Source organism: Phyllostomus discolor, chromosome 7, assembly GCF_004126475.2.
Source record: "Phyllostomus discolor isolate MPI-MPIP mPhyDis1 chromosome 7, mPhyDis1.pri.v3, whole genome shotgun sequence".
NCBI lineage: Eukaryota > Metazoa > Chordata > Mammalia > Chiroptera > Phyllostomidae > Phyllostomus > Phyllostomus discolor.
The window spans coordinates 62,926,322-62,933,651 of NC_040909.2; positions in this window are offsets into that span (position 1 = coordinate 62,926,322).

Genomic DNA, 7,330 nt, shown 5'->3' on the forward strand with positions numbered 1-7,330 from the left:
GAAAATATTGATGTAATAAGTTAGATGTTTATACGATTTGTGTATTAAGTAATTATGTAAAATTGTATATTCTAAGAGGAAACTCCTGGAAGAGTCTCCCTAATATGCCAGAGCTTCCTTCTGAAGAAAAGCACCAGGAGAATTTTCACTTACTGATTTTCAAGACAGTTCCAACATCTTTGCATAAAGATATTCACTTAAAGAGTAAAATTTAAATCAGTTTCTAGGGCGTGAATGAAGATACTGTTTTTCTTTCTTCGTTAATATCAATGTTAATATAGTGTCACATTCTGTCAGATAAGATATTCAGTGTCAATGGAACAATTGGAGAAACATTTTTCTCTGAGAAAAATATAATATTCAGATAGAAAAATGTATGAAGAAAAAAAGCACAAAAATTAAATAATCATTTAGGACACACATGATCTCATCGCCTAAATATAAATGATAAAATTTTGAACTATGTATTTTCTTCCAGAATCAAAAACTGACAGATAGATGTGTGTATGACTGGATACAGAAATATAATCATATTAAATGAGAAATAGCTACATATATAAATAATTACATATATTTTTACTTAAAGTGGACAAAAATGAGATTTAGCGTCAGAAATTTTTAACTCTCCACTTATTACTTCTGATATCTTGGGCACATCTGTGTCTTCATTTGTAAACTGGAGATAATATTTGTTTTGTAAGACTCTGAGATCTTAATGAAATTCACAGTGGTTTTCAAAATGTAACTCCTGATCAATCACATCTGCATCATTTGGGAACTTCTTACAAATGTAAACACAATTTTCAGGCCCGACCCCTAACCTTCTGCAAAACCCTTGATGTTTCTGTACAAATTAAAGCTTAAGAAATACTGAAATGAAGACTGTATAAAGCAGGGAGCTTCAACCTTTTGGCCTCTCTGGGACACACTGGAAGAAGAGTTGTCCTGGACCACACATTAAATAACACAAACATTAACAAGAACTGATGAGCAAAAAAAAAAAGGTCAGTGCCCACTTTTCCTAATATCTGCTATCACAGATAAGCAAAAAAGCCCTCATATGATAACCTGAATCATGCAGTGGCCCTTTCAATAATCTTAAAATCATCAACTGGAGCAAAGTGTGTGATTACTATACTAAAACAGAAAATGTACATACCTAAGTAATAAAATGTCACTGATGTTTTTTAAATAGTTTATTATAAAAGTAAAAGAGGGCAACATAAAACGAGTGGGATGTTTAACATTGTATTTGAGAACATAGTGCATCAATACCTGCTTTGATAGAAATAGTTGCGAGTCTCAGTGAGTTCTCAAGGTGCTCATCAGACATTTTGGTTCTAATTTTACCCTTAATGTGTTTTCATTCTTAAAAATAGTTGCTGGCAAATTAGGTGCTGCCAAAAAGTGATGGCATGAATAAGGTATGATTGTGAAACAAGGGATATTTGTCTCCAGGAAGATAGGGCCTATAAAAGTCCAGTAAAGAAACACAATCAAATTTTTATTTAAGTTGAACATCAAATTGCAGCTCTATGCACTCCATTTGAAAATTGACAGGTAACATATTTATGTTGACTAGAAATAGAGTCTCAAATATAGCAAAATATTGATTATTTTCCCAGAAATTTTGAAATCTGTTTTCAATCTCTTGTATCAAATTGAAAAGTAAAGCTGCATATTTTTCACTGTTCACAGGACTGTGTTTAGCCAACATGTCAAAATGCATAAAATTGTTTGCCTTAATTTAAGCTTGCCGTAATTTCAGTTTCATTTGGAACACTGTTATGGTTTGAAACGTGATATTGAAAAGTTGGTTTTCACCTTGAAGACGTATGTTTGACTCATTTAAATGAGCAGTTAAATCCACTAAAAATGCCGAATCTGTAAGTCAGTTTTCATCGTCAAGTTTCAGCAAAAATTTGTTTTTTGATACCATAAATGACTTGATAACATGTTGCAAATCTTAAAAGCTTTTCAACATTTGGCCTTGACTTAGCCATCTTGCTTCTGAAAAGTAATTGATATTACCATAGTCAGCATCAATACTTTTAAGAAATTCCCGGAATTAGCAATGATTCAATCCCTTGGCCCTTATGAAATTCAGTCTTGATGATGATTTGCATGATGTTATCCATTTTTAAAGTTTTTTGTGCATAAATTTTCTTGATGTACTATGCAATGATACTTCATCAAATGTGAGTTTTAGGCAGCAAATGCATCTTCTATTAATTTTACAAGTCCCTCTTTAGTAACTATACCAAACATGTTGACAAATGGGCAAAGAAAATCGCTTTAGCATTTTTTTTACTTATTTGTATAAATCTCTTGATTTAGTTGTGTTTTTTAATGGCACAAAAGAAGCCATTTCTTCAGTGGCATTATATTGATCATCAATACCTCTAATAAAAAATGGCAAGTCAAGCCGTATCTGTAGCATCAGTGCTACCATCTATCACCAAAGCATAAAATTTAAAATTAGCAGCTTTACTCTCAAAACTTCTTTGAAACAAAGTAGTCTGGTGAGGCAAACTGATTTCAGAAATATCATCCTTTTTTTTTCAGGGCAAATTACATCTGCCATGCTTTCTATACATTGCTTACTAAACTCACCATCAGTAGGTTGTTTTGAATTTTTTGCGATTAAATATGCTACCACATAACAAGCTTTTACAATGGAATCTGCCGGAGTTGTAACTTTTTGAAAAAAGTTTTGAGAAAACAGACTTTTGTCAATTCTGTTATTTTGTCCTTATGAAGCAATCCTTCGTATGCATTGAATTTGGCAGCATGTTTTTGCATATAGTGCCTTTTCAAACCATAGTCTTTGAAAACTTGCACAAATTCCCTACAAATTAAGCAGAATGCCTTACTATTTGCCTTGACAAAAAAGTAGTGATCTGTCCATTTTTCATTGAACAATCTTCCTTCATCAGTGATATTTTCCTTTGGGGGGTTCTTTTTTTTTTTGAGATGTTGTAGAAGCCATGCTAGGATTAAAAAATAATAATAGATAAGGGACTTTATTTACTTTTATTATGAAAAATAATTGACAGGAAAAGAAAACAAGGTTTGGGCCCTTCCACAGTCCTCTAGGCTGCCAATACAGGACAAGGCAGAGAACTGATTGTAAAGCATGGTGGGTGATGTGTGAGGTGCCACCGAGTTGTGGAATTACCTTTAATAATCAAATAAGAATGCTCACCTGACTTCTAAATAACATTAAGTGCCTAACGTTGCAAAGGTTGACATTATTGATAATCACCAGCTCACTAAGTCACCATGAGCACTTGTAACATCTGGCGGTATCAATTCTACTGTCCACACTTGGAAGAGAACACACTGGAAGGTGCACACCACCATAAAACTGAAGCAGTGCATGTGTACAAATAGCAAGAGCATATGTATATTTATGTGACATCACAACATGTAATCACACAAAAAAAATCTCATAGATTTAAGTAAATTTACGAGTTTGTGTTGGGCCACATTCATAGCCATCCTGGGCTGCATGCGGCCTGTGGGCCATTGGTGGGACACCCCTGGTATAAAACCTGATGGGTATTCAGTAAATGTAGCTGCTGTTTATAAATTATTATATTCTGTCTTCTTTTTGTCTTTTAGCATCCCACAATCAGGTTCAACTCAATAGCATTCATTAAGCCAGGCAGTGAATGGGGTATAGAGCATACAACAGGAAACACCAGCTTCTTTCCAGGTCACATGTCTTGATATCTACACAGAAACCTCTTCTACTTGCCCAGACTACTCCACAGATGAAACTGTTGAGGTTAGATCCTTTTCCCCACCAATGCTACATTTAGGAGACCTTTTCATTAATGGCAGTGAACATCACAGCTCCTTCAGGTGTTAAAAACCAGTAGGTACCTTAGAGATCACCTAGTCTAAACCCACCAACATCACAGAGGAGGAAGCTGAGACCCATGCACAGGATCCTGCTCTTCTATGAAGAGCTTTGCAAAGGTATCTGTTCCTGCATCTTTGTGCCTTAGAACTAATACTCTGACTCACTATGGTGGTATTTTGATAGATGACACCAGGCCCTCCCCGTGGCTCAGACTCACTGACTGAAATAGCCAATTTCCCTTGCCAGTAATAAAAGACAAGCAATCAAAACCTGCAACAGATTTATTTCACTTCAGGCAGAATATATTATAAACTATTAGTCTATCCACTATTGTTTACATACAATAGTGTATGTAAACAATACACTAGATGAATATGTCATGTAGGATAGATAGCAAACCAAGGCAGGGAGAAGGAAGGAGACATAGCTCACCCACTACCTCAGATGTGTTGAGCCTGGTCTGATAAGATTGCCAGGTGTTTCAAACATCACAAGAAACACCATGCTAGCACATGAAGAGGAGAGCCCTTGAAGTTCTGTACATAATATTATTTCCACTATGTGGGGAAAAACACTTTTGAAACTCTGCATTCATCCCAAGGTCTAGAAGGTGGAATAAGAGGGGATCCACAGTGCCCAAAGAAAAAGCCCATAAAATAACTTCAGCTAACTGCCTGCCTCTAGGTATACTGTCTGTTTCACAGGGGGTACCTAGTGCTTACAGAAAGAGCCCATAAATAACATTGGTTAACTGCCTCAACTTTGATTAACTGCCTCAGTTACCTGTTTTACAATGGATGACAAGATGTGATTTGCATCAAGATAGTGACCTGCTGTAACAGTCCTCCACAAATGCCCATGTTTAGGTAGTCACACCCCCTGAAGGAAGCTGACACTGCCTTTACACACCAATTAATGTGTAACTCCCTCACTTCATCCCACAACTATATACGAGGTCTATCTAAAAAAAGTCCAGCCATTGTTAATATAATAAGAACAGTTTGTGTGACATCAATGTAGCCTAGCAGCCAAGGAGAGTGGACTGGAATGAACATGTGTGAACAATGACAACTTCACTGTACTAGTCTGTAGGGGTGGTGGATGCTATTGAGTGAGCATGTGTATTGTGTGGCCATTGCATTCAAAATCACTGAGCGAGTAGAGCAAAAAATCTGCATCAAATTTTGCATTAAGCTTGAACATTCCTCCATGGAAACTATTCAGATGATTCAGAAGGCCACAGCTATGAGCAAGTGGTGACTGGAAGCTGCATCATGACAACGCGCCCTCTCATATATCACATCTCATGCAGAGTCTTTTTGTGAAAGACAAACCACCCAGGTGACTTGCCACCCTTACCTTGCCTATTCCTATGCCCTACGCCTTTGTCCCTCACCTCAGCAAGGCCCATTCTCTTCCATGAGAATTTATCACTCATAAACTTTGATTGCATACTAGTAGACTTGCTGATCTGTAATTCTTTGCTGTGCCAGTGAGAAGAACCGAGTTTCTCCCACAATATTCAGAGTGGTGCCTAGAAGCACATGTCTGTGTATAAGGACACCAGGAAGGCTCCTACAGTGAATCTGACCCCCACTAAATGAATAATGTCAAACAGGTTCTACTAATAGCATTTCAAACAGTGCCTGAAATAAAGTAAGGATTCCACGTGTTCATTTTTATTTAAAATAATTTTATGACTGAAGAGAAGCAGAATTTGCTATCCCAAAATATGTTTTGTGGGAGGGGGTGGATATTGATTATTTTAAGCTAGGGGTTTTTGTTCTTTTTTTTTTTTTTGCCATTTTAACCACTTTATTTAAACATTTTTTTACTGTTGTTCAATTACAGTTGTCCCCATTTCTTTCCCCCATTACTCTCCCCTGCCCTACCCTCCTCCCCTTCTATATTCAATCCTCCTCCCTCCCCTCACCCCCATTATCTTTTTCCTTGGGTCCTTTATACCTGTGAACCCTTTCCCTTCCCCTTCTTTTAAGTTAGTTATATTTAAGAAATGAAAGACTCAGGAAAATCCTTTAATCTTCCCTCTAAAGAATCTAGATAAAGGACCTGCTCCAGGAAGAGACATATCATTATAGATAACTGCAGTTTAATCTGAACTGCTGTAGTGTGATAGGGAGGAACCAGCAAAGTCTATTTGATCAAAGACTTTTCTGTGTCCCATTGTTAAAGATGGACCAGCAAACATTTGTTTTGGAAACATTTGCTTTTCCATTCCACATGAACTGTCGTTCTTCTCTTTGAAGTCCCAAACCACTACTCCCTGCCCTCTTAGCCTTAGCTCAACAAGGCAAAGCTTCAATTGAGCCAGCATTCTTATGAAACCCCTGTACATACATATGTAATTAAATTTGGTTATTTTCTTCTGTTAATCTGTCTCATGTCAATTTGATTATTAGACCAGCCAGAAGAACTAAGAGAATGGGAAGAAGGAGGAATTTTTTTTTCTTCCTCCACATGACAAAGATAGAAATGTGTAGTGAAAAAACAAAAAGTCCCATGATCCAACCAGAGTGACAAGCATATTTAACATTTTGAGAGAGGGAGAAACAGATCATGCTCTATATCACTATACCTGGCTTTTAAAAATTTCTTTTGTTATTTTAAACCTCTCTAGAGGTTTGAACAAATAAGTAAAATTACACTGAAAAAATATTTAATGGATATCAATGACATGATCAATGAGCAAATCATATTATTACTAACACACACTTGATGGTCTGTGGTCATGTGGTACTGAGCAATTAAAAGGTAAACATTCTCCATCACAGCTCCTGATACTCACTGATCTCTCCAATAAGTGTGGGCCTTACTGGGGCTCATAAACCCAAGTGAATTCTGCCACACCCTCTGACTTCCTGTAACACGGCACATCTCTAGATAGCACTCTTCTCACTGTTTGGTAAAGTTAGTATTTCCACTGTGTTACAAGATCCTTAAAGACAGAGCAAGATTGCATTCTTCTCAACTTTTTTTTTAAATCTCTCACAATGCTCTCATTAGGCCTTGAAAGGACTCAAAATATCTTTTGACATCACACTGAAAATTTTCAACCTTTTTCCCCCTATCAAGTCTACCCAGATACAACTAAAACAATAAAATTGCAATGAGATAGAGAAAAGTCAGTGGATATTTACTATGAAAGCATAGAAAACAAATCAAGTTACAGCACTATTAATACCATGATACCAAATGAATCATGGGCTGTGTTACTATTAATAGCAATAACAGTAATATCTAACTGCAAGGAGTTGCTATACAATAAGCACACCTCATTCACTCTTGTTTATCTTCAACTATTAATACATAGCAGATGTTTTTATTATACTCAGTTTAGACATGAAGAAACTGAGATTGGAGTAGGTTAAGTAATTTGTCAGAGTCACTAGCAAGACATGGAGGAGCTGGGACTCTAATTTTATTCTCTCTGACTTTAAATCT